The following is an 18,428-nucleotide window of genomic DNA, read 5'->3' as shown; positions in this document are numbered from 1 at the left end:
TTGTGAAGTTAACACCACCTGGCTGGGTGTGTTGGCTATAAAATCCACCCAAGAAGTAAAAGCCAGCAGATCCCAATCCAGGGGGAACCGTCTCCAGGAGAGAATGCCTCTCCTCCTTCCCCAGGTTGTTTAACTCTTTCCAGAAGTTACTGGTTGACATTTACTCAAAAAGTGGCCGCAGGGAGAGTTTGAAGTCTGACCTGCTTGGGATCATTCCTCAACAGCCTGACTCTCCAGCTCATGCTGTAAGGACTAGGGGGCTTCATGCTGCAGGCAGTGAATAGAGGCTTCTATTTTAACTCTGCAAGGAAGATCCTGATGCGATTCCAGTTCTGACAGTGATTGCTGAATCCCGAAAAGCACTTCATCCCTCTAGGCCTCTGGTCTCCTATATGTAAAATGAAAGTGCTAGGTGAAGTTCTTTCTAAGTTTCTTTCATCTCTAATACCATGTGAGTCCAACTGGGGGAGCCAGGAAGAAAACAACTGTCCATCATGGGAGGAATTCAGTCTAACAGATGTTTCTTGAATCCCTGCTATGGCAAAGTGGTACCTGCACAAGGCCTTGAGAGATGCAAAGACACAGGCCAAGACGATAGCACAGGACTTTCAGATACTTCTCTTTCTTCCATAGTTTAGGGTAATTACCTTCAAGACCTTGGGAGGAGGGAGAAGTGCTACTGGCAGAGATTTTCCTTCTTATTAGGATGGAGGGGAAGGCAGGCACTGTCAAGTAACAGCATGTAACCTCTGCACATAGCAGCTACTGGGAATAGGTCAAGGACCCCAGGAGAGTGTCTAAGGCAACTGGGAATGGACTGGGAAGCTGTGGAGTGTGGGGTCAGGGCTTGAAAACAGAAAACAAAGTACTGTGGAATCTCAAACTGTTTAGTCTATATTGAGCTTCCTATCCATGCACAACAGAGTTTAAGGGGAAACAAGTTGTATGAATGAGGGAAAGCAAAAGACCTTTCACACGGGAAAATGACAGCCCAAGAAAGAAATACCCCCTTTGCCCAAGGCCCCCACATCTAAAATGTCAGGGTGAGGAAGAAACATGATCATCCCACCGGGAAAAGGATTGTCTTCTTCCAGCTCTGCCCCCTGTCCATGGCCCTCACCGACCACAGTATCATCTAGTGCCTTCGGTTTGGGGGCTTAAAGGGAAGGTGTAGGGGGGCAAGCTTGGGATCAGCAGGCCATGGGATGCTGTCTCTGGGTAATTACTTCCATCCTCAACTTTTTCTCCACAGCAGGTTGAGATGGTACCCATGAAGCAACTTCCTTTGCCAAATATTTATGTTGTCAGTTTTGACAGAGACCTTCGTTTACACAGTAGTCTTTCTTTTCTTGGAGGGTGACATCTGAAATAAAATCCTTGTTTGGAATCAGGAGACCCTCTGAACTTCCCCCAGTGCCCGCTCCCACCCCTTAAAGTGCCCCCATACCTTCACTCCCCTTTTCCATACAGTGGATATGGTGTTCTCACTATGAGGGGCCTTTGTGCCCCCTCTTTCTTTCACCATGTGTGTAGTAAGGGTAATTCTGTATATCCAACTTTCCAGTCCCTCTTCCTGAGACAATGACATGCTGCTGGATGCCCAGGATATGCCCATCTCAAACAGGCTAACTCCTGAGGGGGCTGCAGTGTGGTCTTCTTTGCGGAAGCATCCCAGTTTTTCAGCAAGTGACAAAAGAAACAGACCATGAGTTGGCAGGTGTGTTCTTACAGAACTCTATTGGGATCCTGGAGAGGTTCTTGTCCTTTAGAGGGCAGAGACTGGGAAGACTTTCCTGAAATGTGGACTAAGAGCAGCCAGGAGATAAGTCTAGGACTCTGGAATGAGAGAAAAAAAAGTAGATGGACAATGTGTAAAAAGTAAATTAAAGGAAAATAGAGGCATTTTCAAAGCTAAATCCAAGTGGGAGTTCCCATTGTGGCTCAGAAGAAATGAACCCAACCAATATCCATGAGGACCAATTCCATCCCTGGCCTCACTCAGTGGGTTAAGGATCCAGAGTTGCCATGAGCTGTGGCATAGTCGCAGATGTGGCTTGGATCTGGCATTGCCACGGCTGTGGCATAGGCTGGCAGCTACAACTCTGATTCAACCCCTAGCCTGGAAACTTCTACAGGCCACAGATGTGACCCAAAAAAGCGAAAACAAACAAACAAATAAAACAAAACACTATACCCAAGTTAAGGAAAACATGGGTTGACTCTCGTGTTCACTAAGTCCCTGGAAAAAGGAGCATGTGTAATTGCACATGTCTGGGTTCTGGGAAGTCTGTCCTCAGCACAGCAGAGCGTTATGCAACCATCTAATGCACAGAGCCAATCTGTACTCTTGAAGTCAAAATCAATCAAATAATATAAATCATTTTTTCCATAATAGTTGGATTTAGAATTGAACCATCAAGGTATTGGTTGCAAGCCTCTAAATCTTTTTGTATATGGGTGGACACCATCATAGACTGGTACTACCTCTCATGTCGCATCTACTTTTTGCATCTGATTGTAGCCAAAGATCCCTCCAGTTCAGGCCACTGCAGGACTAGACCAACACTGTGCTCCAGACAGCATCCAGTCTTTACCCATGGAGGTCCATGATCATATCTGACTTCCCAGAAGTCCTGGATGACCCAGGAAAAGGATTTTTAGATATACACCCGTGTGAAGAAAGCTCAGTATGTGTGGCTGAGTCATGACAGCACTTATCATGGGCATGCATCCTGAATGGAAGAAAGGAACCCTTTAAACAGATGAAATTAGTTTTAAAAAAAAAGACCCCAAGAAGTTAAATGCAGTGAAGTTTACATGAAGATGTGAAAACTGATGAGAGTCTAAAGACAGAAGAGAGTCCTATACCCAGGCAAGCGTGGCTGCTGCCTGGAAGCAAGAATCTGGATTAAATGTCCTCTAAGGCCCCTTCCTGTCCTGGGATTATAGCTGTCTGATTAATTTTCCATAAGAGAGGCAATAGGGAAAGAATAAGTGGGGAGTGTTCATGAAGAAGGGTGGTAGATACACTGAAAAGGAAAAAAAAAAAAAAACCAATAAAACACTTCCTGATCCGACAAGAAGCATGTGTGTTGGGTGTGGTGGGCAAGGAGAGAACCTGTCATCTGAGTGTTGAGCAAAGGTTCAAGGTCATTTCTGAATTCGTCCAAACAACCTCTCCCGGCACTTGTTGGCACATGGCAGATCTGGGCTTTGGGGTTTTGGCAAGGACAAGAGCATCAGGAATTCAGCACAAAACCTTTCCAGTTTCTGAGAGAGAGAAGATGAAGGAGGCTAAATTTCTTGGTGAGGCTGCCAAGGGTGAGGCTGATGCAGAGTAGAGAAAGGAGGGGGCCTAGGAAAAGCAGCCTGTGAAAGCAGGAAGATCACTAAAGCTCCAGAAGCATGAGGGCTGGAGCAGCCCAGAGCCTCTGTGAACACTGGGAAAAATAGCCTTACCCACAGTACTATCAGTCAACCTGGGCTAAGGTCCAGCTGTCAGAATGGTCACTGGATGGGGGACCAGCATCTTCCAAGCCAGACAACAGGTCCTAAAGGCTGAAGGATCAGAAATTGGAACCTTGATAGAAAAGCATCTCACTATTCTGCCCTGGACTCTGGATGGCTTCACACACTTCACTACCACCCAAAACCTTTCAGGAATTCTCCATGAGAAAGAAAGAAAGCTTTATTTTGAAAGGCAGCATGAAGTGATTTGCAAACTTACTGGAAGAACACAACTATTTTTAAAGCATAATCCAAATCTATGAAACAGGTGAAAGGAAAATTGGTGGAAGCAGAGTCTAGAGTATTGAGAACCAGCCCATCTTCCTCCTGTCTCCCATGTACACACTCAAATGGGTCCTAAGGCACCAGCAGGCTACTGGGGCATTCTAAACACAGCTTGAAGACCTGTAGGGTAGAGAAAGTACCACAGAGCAGAATTAGACAGACCTGGGTTCAAATGTCAACTTTTTCACTGCATTTCCTGTGTGACCTCAGCTTAATTGCTCAATCCTTTCCTACCTTAGTTTCCCCAGCTGTAAAGAAGTGTAATACCCACCATGGAAATTTTTTTTGGAAATTAAATAGTTTACAAATGCAGCTTATATTTTACAAATACTGCTTGTTTTAGGAGGCTCACAATGTCAAATTTCCCCTTTATGTAATTATTCTTATTATCACAGGAGCCCCAATAACCCTACCTGCAGGTGGCTTATTTTAAATGTAAATATTTATGCTTATAAGCTTTAAATTAGCATAAAAATTAATTGTCCTAAATATCACTATGCTTGCGCCATGGATTCTGAAGCTTCGTCGCAAGACAATAATCCAGGCAAAACTCAGAGAAATAAATCAACCCTAACATGATCTGTAGACTCAATGTCATCCCAATCAAAACCCAAGCAGGCTTTATTGGTAGAAATCTGTGAATTGATTCTAAATTTCATATGTAAACACAAAGGACCTAGAACAGCCAAAACAACTTAGCAAAAGAGAAACAAAGATGAAGGACTTATACTATCTGATTTCAAGTTTTATTATAAAGCTACAGTAATATAGAAAGCTAAGTATTAATGCAAAGACTGACAAGTGGGTCAATGGAATGGAATATTGAGCTTAGAAACAGACCCCCCATTTGTGATCATTTGATTTTTGACAAACATTTAGAGAGAACTTGGCATAGGAAGATGTCATAACTATGTTGTAGAATAGATGGACTTTTGCCAAAACACAAGAAACCTAAAGGCCTCGCATTTCATGCACAGATTAGTTAATCTACATGGACCTCAATTTCACGTTCCATATTATGAAAAGAGTCACCCATGTTTAGGATTTCCTGAAGACTTGATGCCATTCTTCAAGGAAATTTGCCCCCAAATTGAAATGTCCTGCAGGACAATGACACCACTATGCTGGATTTCATGCAGGATTCCTCTGCCTTCATAATATACATTCTGAGTTGCTCATCTGGTCCAGGATTTGGAACTGAGCTGATTCATCCACACCTTATTCTTCCATCCCCACAAAGACCATAACAGTGGGCCGTATGCGTTATAAGATGTCTGGCCAGGATTTAGAGCCTGGGCTGTGGCCACAGCCAGAGCAAAGCTGAATGACCACACACAGGGTCTGAGCCTCTGTCCACCACCTCTTAGCTCTGTCTGCAAACCAAGCCGGCTAAATGAAAGCTTCCTTTCTGCCCTGTGCACGTCAAATGTGTTCCAAAGGAAGGTTCTCACCACTTGCTCCCAAGCTGCTGCCGCAGAAAGAATTCTTCACTTCTTACACAATCCCTTGCTTAAAGAAGGCAGCCAAATTAACCATAGCCTGACAGACTGCTAATGGCAACTTTGTGCTTCAGAGCTGAAGACAAAAGCTGCAGTGGTGACAGGGACTCCATCAAGCACCAGGGTCAAGTAGAAGCCAGCTGACCCGGAAGAGAAAATGATTCTGTCCAGCTAAGCCATTTGCTGGTGGGTGTTCTCTGCTACCTTCCTATCTATATCCTGGGTCTCCTTAGCTTCTCCTTTAGAATTAATGAATAATGTTTTCCAACATTAGTCACCCCTGGTTCTTCTCCATGTCCCTGGCTGACTGCCTTCTGTCCAGGTGTGAGAGTACTTTACATTCTGGGAGTCTCTGCATTGTGGTAAAGAGTATGGGCAGAGAACCTAACCACTCCCTACGCAAATCCAGGCTCTCCCATTTGCTAGGCAATCCTAAGCAGCAATTTCAGTCTTTGTTAGCCTCAGTTTCTTCCTCTGTAATAGTACCTGCCTTACAGGGTTATTGTGAATGACAAATGAGATAGTAAGAGAAAGGCTTCAGCACAGCATTTGACAGATATAAGCATGTAACATTATTAAATCATTATCACCATTGTTGTACTTTGATGATGATGATAGTGGGGGGGAGGTGATAATGGTGTGTGTTTATGGCGATAAAACAGTCACTCCTCAAAATGTAATTGTTGGTGTAGGAGAGTTGCCAGGGAGAAGCTCCTGACAAGGGGCCAGACTGGCCTGCATCCAAAGCAAAATGTGAGGTGCTAAAAATTTTATATGTAATGAAGGCTAGCGGGCAGCTGATCTGACAATGCAGGTGCACACTGTACGGTCATGAAGGAGCTGCATTGAGGCTATGTGACAACATTTAGGATATGCAAGCCAAAAGATGAAAATCTATAGCTGGACAAAGGTGTGGGAGAGTACAGAGGTGTAGTGTCTGGGGGATCATGGATGAAAAGGAAATAGAGGTTCAGTGAGAAGCTCCTGAAATGGAAACAGATGAGAGATCCTAGGCTCTGAGTTCCCAGAGTGGTTGGTCTTGAGTGCAAGGGCATGGGAGAAAAGTAATGGGAAAGCCAAAGGCAGGAAAAAGACAGAGGGCATAACCAATCCAATGCTGCCCCTTTGTAGCACATCTTTGCTGTCGAATGCAAGGGAAGAGAATTAATAGATCCAAGATTTCCTAGGACTAAACCAGGAATTATACCAGGTATATAGTCAGTGGCTTCCCACAAGAGCATCAGCTTAATCAAAAGCAAAAACCAAAGTGGACCCTGAGACAAATTAGGAAAAAACTATCCCAAACTCCAAAGTGGTGAAGATATTAGGTGTAGGATCAACTTAGGGCTGACAAGGAAGGAAAGATGAATGAAATGTTGGGAAGTCAGGCAGTTTGGGGAGTGTTTTATACTAAATCTCAGCAGAGTAGATGAAAATCAGTAAGAACATAAGAACTTGGATGATATTACACAACCATATATGTATGATAGCTCCCAAATTTCCCAAACCTCAATAATTAATGATCAGTTTTAACTGTGCACAAAGTGTGAGTGTGAGTGCATGTGTATCTGTCTGGTACTGGGGGACAGGAATGCTACCAGAGAGACTAGAATGTGTCAGTAGGAAAGATAATGTTCCCCTGTTACTCCTATGGTTATGCCTGAAAGATAAAGCCCTAAATGTAGGATAAAATTAAAAACCACCTGCTGGGCTGAGTGATAGAATACCCCTGCTCTGTTACAGATTGTATAGTCTTTGCCTTGATAATTCTTCAGGGGAATCAAAACTTGGTTTTAAGTACAATCATTTCTTCTCCAGAGATCTTAGTTATAGCTGCTCTATCCTCATATTCATGTAACATTTCTTGAAAATGGAAAAATAACTTTGGTGGGACTCTTCCAACCCTGTATCTTATGGCCATGAAACAACCCATCTGCCTTGATAATTCCTCCACCTTAAGGAAAATACACTTTTATTTAATCTGCAATTTGATATGATGAGAAGGTATATTTGTGGACTACACAAAATAGGTCTTATTGCAAATCCAAAATAAAGGACTTTTTGAATTACCCATGTTCTGCCCTCCTCCATGGCCCAATTTCTTTCTTTCTTTTTTGGTGATTTCCCCATTTTTAAAATTTTTATTATGATTTATTTACAATGTTCTGTCAATTTCTGCTGTACAGCAAAATGACCCAGTCATATGCATATATACATTCTTTTTCTCACATTATCCTCCATCATATTCCATCACAAGTGATTAGGTATATAGTTCCCTGTGCTACACAGAAGGATCTCATTGCCCATCCACTCCAAATGCAAGAGTTTTCATCTACAAACCCCAGACTCTCAATCCAACCCACTCCCTCCCCCTCCCCCTCCCCCCGGTCCACGATCTTTTCAGTTTTGTAAATAGATCATTTTTGCCATATTTTAGACTCCACATATAAGTGGTATCATATAGTGTCTGTCTTTCTCTTTCTGACTTATTTCACTCAGTATGAGGGTCTCTGGTTCCACCGATGTTGCTGCAAATGGCATTATTTTGCCCTTCATTATGTCTGAGTAGTATTCCATTGTATATATATACCACATCTTCCTAATCCATTCATCCATCAGAGGGCATTTAGGATGTTTCCATGTCTTGGCTATTCTGAATAGTGCTGCAAGGAACATACAGGTGCATGTATCTTTTTCAATGAAAATTTTGTCCAGATATATGCCCAGGAGTGGGATTGCTAGGTCATATGGCAGTTCTATATATTAGTTTTCAGAGATACCTCCATACTGTTTTCCATGGTGGTTGTATCAATTTATATTCCCACCAACAGTGTAGGATGGTTCCCATTTCTCCACATCCTTTCCAGGATTTGTTATTTGTTGACTTATTAATGATGGCCACTTTAACTGGTGTGAGGTGGTACCTCATTGCAGTTTTGATGTGCACTTCTCTAATAATTAGTGATGTTGAACATTTTTTCATGTGCCTGCTGGCCATCTGAATGTCTTTGGTGAAATATCTATGTAGGTCCTCTGCCCATTTTTCAGTTGGGTTTTTTGGGTTTTGTTTTGTTTTTTTTTTCATTGAGTTGGATGAGTTGTTTTTGTATTTTGGAGATTAAACCTTTGTTCGTTGAGTCATTTGCAAAACTTTTCTCCCATTCTATGGATTGTCTTTTTGGTTTTTTTTTTAATGGTTTCCTTTGCCATGTAAAAGCTTTTAAGTTTAATTAGGTCCCATTGGTTTATTTGTGTCTTTATTGTCTTTATTCTAGGAAGTGGATCAAATAAGATGTTGCTGTGATTTATATCAAAGAATGTTCTGTCTATGTTTTCCTCTAGGAGTGTTATAGTGTCTGGCCTTACCTTTAGGTCTTTAATCCATTTTGAGTTTATTTTTGTATATGGTGTTAGACAATGTTCTAATTCTATTCTCTTACATACATTTAGTCAGTTTTACCAGCACCATTTATTTAAGAGACTATATTCCCTCCACTGTATGTTATTGCCTTCTTTGTCATAGATTAATTGAACATAGGTGTTTGAATTTATTTCTGGGCTTTATTTTCTGTTCCATTGATCTATATTTCTGTTTTTGTGCCAGTACCATACCATTTTGATGATTGTAGCTTTGTAGTAGAGTCTGAAGTCAGGGAGCCTGATTCCTCCACTTCCATTTTTTTTCTTTTCAACATTGCTTTGGCTATTTGAGGTCTTTTGTGTTTCCATACAAATTTTAAAATAATTTGTTCTAGTTCTGTAAAGAATGTCATTGGTAATTTGATAAGGGTTACATTGAATCTCCAGTTTGCCTTACATTGAATCTCCAGTATTATCATTTTGTCTGTATTGACAAATACAGTAAATATAGTAATAAAATAATGTAAAGCAAAATAAAGTAAAACAGTGATAGTTTTTACTTCTTCTTTCCCTATTTGGATTCTTTTTATTTCTTTTTCTTCTCTGACTGCTATGGCTAGGAATTTCTAAGACTATGTTGAATATCATTGGTGAAAGAGGACATCCTTGTCTTGTTCCTGATCTTAGTGGAAATGCTTTCAGTTTTTCAACATTAAGAATGATGCTAGCAGTGGGTTTGTCATAAATGGCATTTATTATATTGAGGTAGTTCCCCTCTGTGCCCACTCTCTGGAGAGTTTTTTATCAGGAGTGGACAGCCTAATTTTGTTAACATTGGTAGACAAATGTGGATGGTACCTTATGCTGCTAGTAAGTGTTTCTGGCATGCATGGAGCCTTCTCCTTTTTTCATCTCTTGGCACAAGATCAACACTCTCCTTCCCTCCTATGATCTCTCTGACATGGTACAATAAGACATCACATCCTACTTTTTGCCCTTTCTCTCCATTACCACCTCAATTTTTAAATTACCAAAGTACGATTTGACAGATTGAGACTTAACTACTAGCAAAGAATTGTGTGATGTTACTTTGTGGCCATGGACGTTCTTTCTCTAAAATGTCACATGGCCTCCAGTAGATAAATCCATTTTTCTTCTTCTCATGGCTCTGTTTCTTTACCACATAATCTCTCCACCCTTTGTCATATGAGTGTCACACACAAGAACCAGCAAAACAGTCAAGGAATTGTACTAAAAGTCAGAGCTGTCTCTAGAAACCTGTACAAGGAGGCATGTGTGGAACAAGGCAGCCTCCTCTTTATCTATTCATAAAGTCATGCTTTCTATAAAGATGATCCAGCTGTCAGTACCTCTTACAGCCCTCCCTGGCTAATACTGAATGATACAGACCAAGGAATGAGGTAGTTAAAGACAGGCCAAGAGCCTACATGATGCATAGAAATCAATCCTGAGGATTAAAAAATGTAAGGAAGAGGAAAAGAGGGAATGGGGTAAAGGAAGGAGAAAAGGTAAAGAAAAGGAACATAAATTCAAAGTGAAGAATTCTGTTATCAATGGGAAGCTCACCATTCATTCATTCTTTCCATCATTCATTTAACAAACTTGTTGAGTGATGCTTGGGGTTAGGTACTCTGGTAGAAATTCTGAGACATATTATTTCCTTTAATTCTCATCACAACTCCATGGGCTAGATAAAATATCCCTCTTATAAATGACTAAATTAAGATGCAGAGAGTTTAAGATGCTAGGTTAATCCAACTAAAAGGCAATGGAGCAGATATCCAGACTCATATCTGCCTGACTTCATGACCTTGGCTTTTGTGTCAAAGAATTTCCATACCAGTTATCTTATCTATCATTTTCACAAACCCAGATTTTGGAATAATTTGTTCTAGTTGACCAATCTTGTCTCTTCTTAATACAAACAAGTGATTCTTGGTCCTCTCATGCCTAGTGTTGCTTTATATTCTGAATACTGAGCCACTTGACCTCATGACCTGAACACACTGCACCTGAGACATTGTGTTCTTAGGAAGAGGTAGAGCTGCCTGGCTCATGAATCCATCCCCAAAGGCTATTCAGAAGCAGGCACCCTTCCAGGCCCTCCAAGATCACACAGCATTTTTAGCACACCTGAGTTCTTCATATCCTTTATACATCTAGAATTGGAAGGACCCCTGTGTTCTTCCTTTCTCTTCCAATTTTTCCATGCTACTCAACCCAGAACTCACTACCATTTTTCTTCACCTGTTCCCCTGAGCTTGTAGGAGTGTTCTACCTCCTATGTTCTGCATGCCACTGAATAACTCAGATCACACCAAAATGAAAAGGAGAGAAGAGCCATCGAGGGTTTTCCACATTCTGTTCCCTGTCTACAGCACTTGACATGGATCATCTTTGACCTAAAATTGCGAGGTAACTATCAGTAACCTTGTTTATAAGATGAGGAAATAAAGAGATTAAATACATTTTCAAAGGTCACACAGAACTAGTGGCATTGGGACAGGAATCCAGGTGGTCTGGTTCTACTCATTTTCTTCACCACAAAGCCAGACTGTCCCCCAAAATAAGCATGAAAATGATGGATGGATGGGGAGACTAACCCTTAGTAAGGGCTGGTTCTCATTATCAGGCAGCAAGCATTTATTCAAGGGTAAGAAGCCTTAAAGAAACCTCATTATAACAAACTGTAGTAACAACCACATACTGTGGTCTGTGCATCTTCCTTGATGATTTGACAAATCCTAAAGCAGAAACCACTAAGCCTTTTACCTAACTCTAGCCAATTTCCATCCAAGGGTGGAGAAAAACCTATGTGAAAAGAATAACTGTGCTGACCTTGTAGAGAGTAGAAACTAGGGAAGGAGCAAAAGAGAAAGAAAGAAAAAAAAAAAGGGTGTGTGTGTTTTCCTTGAGGCTGGGAAGGGAACCAAGAAGCCTAGAGATGTAATGGGATACAGTGCCGATTACAAAAGTTTTGTTACAGCTGTAATAGCCTTTCACAAAGGCATGGCCCTCTAGAGAGCCATATTTCATCTCAGCTTTCCCCACCACATAAGACAGAGGGTGAGGAACTGGAAGGCAGGATTGGAAACTCATGACTGAGCTGAGCGAGCCCTGACATCCCAGTGACACTCCCATCAAACCAAAATGAACTGGACCCAAATGCTTTTGTTCTAACAGACTTTGGATCTCGTCCTTGTCATCTGTTTATTTATTTATTTTTTTCTTCACACTCTCCTTTTTGGAAATGCATTGCCTAGCAACCTGCTGTCTTATTCTAAACAGCCGTGCACACAATTGCATGAACGAAATTAGAGACCCTGGGGTAATATTGGAGTGTCTCTGATGGCCTTGCTAGGACCAACAGATTGCTGACTTGGAAGAGTGAGTTCCTAGGATTTGTGTTAGTCAGAGCTGCATCTCAGGCAATCCCTGTGACTATCTTAGCTCCGCAAGAGACAGAGGGAGGGAACATCTTTGCTTAATGGTTGGTGGTTAGAGACAGACATAAAGGGATTCAGGAATGGAAGGCAGGTACCTGCATTCATCTCCTTCATGCAAGTCAGACTTTTGGATCAGTCACGAGCAGCTACCTTAGAGAGTCTTCTGAAAGCTTTCGATTCACCTCAGGCAGAGCAAAAGAAAACTCACTGGTCACATTCCAGTTCAAAGGGATTGGGGGTGGGAAGCAGAGACACCCCTTCTTCTCTTCTGCTATGACACTTGTACCTCTCTTCAAAGGCGTACCTCCTGAATTTAGAGGAGGCCAATGCCCCCATAAGAGCTGCTATAATGATATGGTTATATCAGTGGAGAAAGGCATATGATGTGGATCCAGAGCCCAAAGGATCTGATCGACTTTAACCTTTTTATTGTAAAATAATATGCGGGTACAGAAAACCACAAAAAAACAAAGGTACAACTTAATGAATTGTTATAAAATGCACTGTATTGTAGTCAACACTGGGGTAAACAAATAGAACCTCTCCATATGCCTCATCTCAATCTTAACCCTCCTCTGCCCAAAAGTGACCACTCTCCTGGTTTTTATAGTAACGCTACTTCTTTGCATCTTTTAAAAATAGTTTTAGAATCAAGTGAGCATCCTCAGATGCCACAGGTTAGTCTTGGCCACTTTTTAAAACATGATGTGTCTTTTTAATCTCTTTTCATCTCTGTTTTTGTTCACACCCTTTTCATTTCCTTACAACATGTCTGTTAAAGAATCTGGAGCATTTGAATGGCGGGCTTGAAATTTGGCAATTGAAAAAAAAAAGAAAGAAAGAAAAGACAGGTAAATAAAAGAATAGGCTGGGGTTTTCCTTTAGTTTCCCTCAGAGTTTGTTTTTCACGAACTATTGGGGTGGGGGAGAAAGGAGAATTATATGAATAGAGTGGAGTGTGTATCAGTAAGGCCAGGGGACATTTTTTAAGCAGGTGACAGTTTTTCAAGCTCCAGACCCACCCCCCTCCCCTGCCACTCTGCTGGCAGGGCTGAACCAACAGGTGTGGCTCGGAATTACTGGCCCAGCCCCCATGCAGATGGTCCCAGAGCTCTGGCTTCAGCTTAGAGTGGTAGATGGGAAAGCTACTTGCGGTCTCTGGAAGTGAAAAGCCCAAAGGCTTTATCCCTGTCAAGAGCAGGTCTGACAAGACAAAGGCAGCTTGGTAACCAGAGAGGCCAGTGGGGAGTCAGAGCACCTGCCTGCCCTTCCCAGTCCCCTCCTTGGTTTGCTCGGCCCAACAGCCTTCCTTTCCCAGTCTGGGCCTCAGTTTCTCCCCTCGGCAGCATGCAGATGTGAGCATCCATCTCATGGAAGCATGTGGTCATGCATGTTTGTGAAGCCCGAGCTTCCTTGGGGAGGGAAGGCACCTGTGTAAACAGAGCGTGGAGGCGCCATGTGCTCCTTGGCTACATTCTAAGGGAGGCACCAGTCCCAGGCTGCAGTCCTGATGCTGCAGGGTGAACAATGAAGGCTCTGTTTGCCCAGCTGCAGCTCTCACCTTCCCCTCTGCTGCACCGTTCTCGGCCCCCACCCAGTTTCTCTGCCGGGGTGGGGGTGTGTGTGCAAAAGCTTTGACTCACTTTGGAAAGCTCCAGTTTGAGTAAAATTCAGTTTGCTGGTAAAAGACTCAAAAATACTAAATGAGATTTTTTTTTAATCTCCAGGACCCCTGAACCAAGCATGTGTGCTCTTTAGAGGAAAGGGGAGTTTGGGGAAGATATTGATCCCCTAATCCTAAACCAGCCCTGTCTTTCCCGGGGTGCTGAGAAAAGAGTCATCACGACCCTTTCTTCCTACTGCACACGCACCAAGGAGCTCGTGTTGACAGAGAGGAGTCCTTCAAACTCACTTTTAATTTATGTAAATCTTAGTATGTATCCTCCGCAAAGAGAAAAAGAGAGTTGAATGCCCAATAAGCTGCAGTTTGGAAAGTGTGAAGTAGAAATCTGCATTTCCTTCATTCCAGCTCAGAACTGCTTGTCTTTGAAATAATATTTGGCCAAGACATATTTTTGCTCAGTGTGGTCCCAAACTCAGACCCAAATAACATATTCAATAAGCTCAGAAGATTCACTTTTCTTCAGTATTGGAGCAGACCACTGTTTCTTGAGTTGCAACACTCAAGGTAACTGGACAGCAAAATGCTATCTTTGGGAAGAAATTTCAGAAATAATTTGAATGACATACTGTCAAGTCTAAGTGGCTTGGCCTAAATTCCTTTCATCTTGCCAGCTGTACCTTGGCTATATTTACATGGATCTATTGACATGATCAAAACTCAAGGTATCCAGGAGTTCTTATGGGATTTATCATTATCTGTGGACCAACTGGAGACAGTGGAGTGGAGACAACTGAGAGCAGGCCTTTGGCAAGTGGGCAACAGCTAGAGGGTGGTTTCTGTCTAGTGTTCTTGGAGAGATACTTGATATGAATGAAGAGTGAAAGGAAGGTATGGAGTTTTGGAGTCATAAGAGAGGGAAGGTATATGGATCCATGGAAAGGAGGAGAAGAGGTGTTAAAAAAGGGAGAGGGTATTCCACCAGAAAAGCATGACCTTCAGGAGTTCCTATCATGGCTCAGTGGTTAATGACCCCAGCTAGTATCCATGAGGACGAGGGTTCAATCCCTGACCTCATTCAGCAGGTTAAGGATCCGGCATTGCCATGGGCTGTGGTGTACATCACAGATGCAGCTCGGATCCCGTGTTGCTGTGGCTGTGGCAGCTACAGCTCCGATTCAACCTCTAGCCTGGGAACCTCCATATGCCACAGGTGCGGCCCTAAAAAGATTAATTAATTAATTAATTAAAATAATAAAATAAAGATAATAAATAAATAAGAAAATCATGGCCTTCAAGAAAAGAAAAGGAAAAGCTTTGCCCTTATCATTGTAGGCTCCAGATCAGCCATGCCACATGCAGAACCAGTCTAGACAGTATGGGAAAGTCAACCATTTTCTAGGGAAGCCCCACCAGTCCTAGTCTAGACAGGATTGAGACAACTGCCATTTCCTGGGGGCCCTAAGGGAAACAAGAGGACCCCTGGCCTGAGCAATGTTCATTAGAAAACCTAAGAGGTGTGATGAATTTAACGTCTCTATCCCAGCTAAAGGGAGCTGAAAGCCAGGGCCTAATAGACCAGATTATGAGAAGTTAGGACTCACCTAGTAGGACATTTTCAGAAATCCAACATTCCTAAGCTTCAGACTTGACCAAGTATCACAATTTCCAGCTAGCTCTCCACTTCAATCTTCTGCCTCTGGTTCTCTGGCCTTTTTCTGTACCCTGATTATCTTTCTCTCCAATTTTTTCCTACATTTTTTCTGGTTTAATTTCTCTGCCCTTTTACAACATGCAGCCCAAGACTGTCTGCTTGGGTTTTCATGGTTCTTTCCATTTTTACTCCCACTTTTTCTGCTGTTGGTCTTGGCTGGGCTCAGTGCTTGAGTTTCAGTAATTTCCTGGCATTTTCCACTATTTCTTTCGAGGTGTCATTTTTCCCTCTATGCCCTCTACCCTTTTCAGATATCCTCTTTCTCATCTCTAGCTCTGTCTATATAAACTGAGTGAGCCATTTCAACTACACAAGGAGTGAGCAGGATAAGGGCATGAGTTAGTACCCTTGAGAGAAGCTGAGTTTCTCTCGGTTGGCACTTCAGCAGACTGGCCAGGAAAAGAATTAGAAAGAAGCAATTACTTTTTTTAATATTTGGAAACTAAAATTAGAGAAAAACAACAGAATAAGAGGTGAAATTAAGAGGAGAAAAAGAGATGGGAGTTCCTGTTGTGACTCAGCCTTTTGCAAACCCAACTAGGATACATGAAGATGTGGGTCTGATCCCTGGCCTCGCTCAGTGGGTTAAGGATCTGGCATTGCAACAAACTGTGGAATAGGTTGTAGATGCAGCTCAGATCCCACATTGCTGTGGCTGTGGCATAGGCTGGCAGCTACAGCTCTGATTCAACTCCTAGCCTGGGAACTTCTATATGCCACAGCTACAGCCCTTAAAAAAGAAAAGAAAAAAAGAGAGAGAGGGAGGTAAAAACACGGTGAGAATGGTAAAATGGAAACATAAAATGATTTAAGGATATACACATAGTTGATCTATTTCTTCTTGATACAGTTTTGGCAGGCTACAAGTCTCTAGAAAGTTGTCCATTTCTTCTAGGTTGTCAAATTTGATAGCACACAATTGTTCTTAGTATTCTCTCATGGTTTTTTGTATTTCTGTGGTATCTGTTGTGACTTCTCCTTTTTCATTTCTTATTTTGTTTATTTGGGTTTTTTGTGCTCCTCTTCTTGGTGAGTCTAGCCAGAGATTTATCAGTTTTGTTTATATTTTCAAAGAACAAGTTCTTGGTTTTATTGATTATTTCTATTGTTTTTGAAATGAAATTGAATATGTCATAAAAAACAGTCCCTACAAATAAAAGTCCAAGACCAGATGGCTGCACAGGTGAATTCTACCAAACTTAAACTTTTTCAAAAGATTTAAGAAGAAGGAACACTCCCAAAGACATTCTATGATGCCACAACCACCCTAATTCCAAAACCAGATAAAGATACTACCAAAAAAGAAAACTATAGGCCAACATCTTTGATGAATATAGATGCAAAAATTCTCAACAAAATTTTAGCCAACTGAATCCAACATATAGAAAGATCATATACCACGCCCAGGTGGGATTCATCCAAGATGCACAAGGATGGTTCAACATATGCAAATCAATCAATGTCATACACCACACTAACAAAAGAAAAGTCAAGAACCACACAATCATCTGAATAGATGCAGAAAAAGCATTTGACAAAGTTCAACATCCATTCATGATAAAAACTCTTACCAAAGTGGGTGTAGAGGGAATACACCTTAACATAATAAAAGCCATTTATGACAAACCCACAGCAAATATAATACTCAATGGAGAAGAGCTGAAAGCCTTCCCACTAAAATCTGGAACAAGACAAGGATGTCCACTCCCACCGCTGTTATTCAACAGTACTGGAAGTCCTAGCCACAGCAATCAGAGAAACAAAAGAAATAAATGGCATCCAAATAGGAAGAGAAGAGGTAAAACTGTCACTGTATGCAGATGACATGATACTATATATAGAAAACCCTAAGGACTCAACCCAAAAACTACTTGAACTGATCAATAAATTCAGCAAAGTAACAGGATATAAGATTGACATTCAGAAATCAGTTGCATTTCTGTATACTAACAATGAAATAGTAGAAAAGAAATACAAAAGTACAATACCTTTTAAAATTGCACCCCAAAAAATCAAATACCTGGGAATACACCTGACCAAGGAGGTAAAAGACTTATATGCTAAGAACTATAAAATGTTAATCAAGGAAATTAAAGAAGATGTAAAGAAATGAAAAGATATTCCATGCTCCTGTGTTAGAAAAATTAATATTGTAAAAATGGCCATACTACTCAAAGCAATCTATAGATTCAATGCAATCCCTATCAAATTACCCATGACATTATTCACAGAACTAGAACAAACAATCCAAAAATTTACATGGAACCACAAAAGACCCAGAATTTCCAAAGCAATCCTGAGGAACAAAAACCATGCAGGAAGCATCACTATCCCAGATTTCAGGCAATATTACAAAGCCGCAGTCATTAAGACAGTGTGGTACTGGTACCAAAACAGACATACAGACCAATAGAACAGAGAATAGAGAACCCAGAAATACACCCAGACATTTATGGTCAATTAATCTTTGACAAAGGAGGCAAGAATGTAAAATGGGTAAGAGACAGTCTTTTCATCAAGTATTGCTGGGAAACCTGGTCAGTTGCATGCAAATTAATGAAACTAGAACACACCCTCACACCATGCACCAAAAAAAAAAAAACCTCAAAATGGCTTAAAGACTTAATTATAAGACAAGATACCATCAAACTCCTGGAAGAGAACATAGGCAAAACATTCTCTGACATCAACCTTGTAAATGTTTTCTCAGGTCAGTCTCCCAAAGCAACAGAAATAAAAGCAAAAATAAACCAGTGGGACCTAGTCAAACTGACAAGCATCTGCACAGTAAAGGAAACCAAAAAGAAAACAAAAAGACAACATACAGAATGGGAGAAAATATAATTTCAAATGATGCAAATGACAAGGGTTTAATCTCTAAAATATACAAGCAACTTATACAACTCAACAGCAAAAAAGCTAACAACCCAAGTGAAAAATGGGCAAAAGACCTGAATAGACATTTTTCCAAGGAA

Source organism: Sus scrofa, chromosome 15, assembly GCF_054392235.1.
Source record: "Sus scrofa isolate SSC_HxYL_T2T_F1_AM1 chromosome 15, Sscrofa_HxYL_maternal_Yorkshire_Landrace_v2.0, whole genome shotgun sequence".
NCBI lineage: Eukaryota > Metazoa > Chordata > Mammalia > Artiodactyla > Suidae > Sus > Sus scrofa.
The sequence above is the reverse complement of the archived record's forward strand: the minus strand, read 5'-3'. Positions refer to the sequence as shown.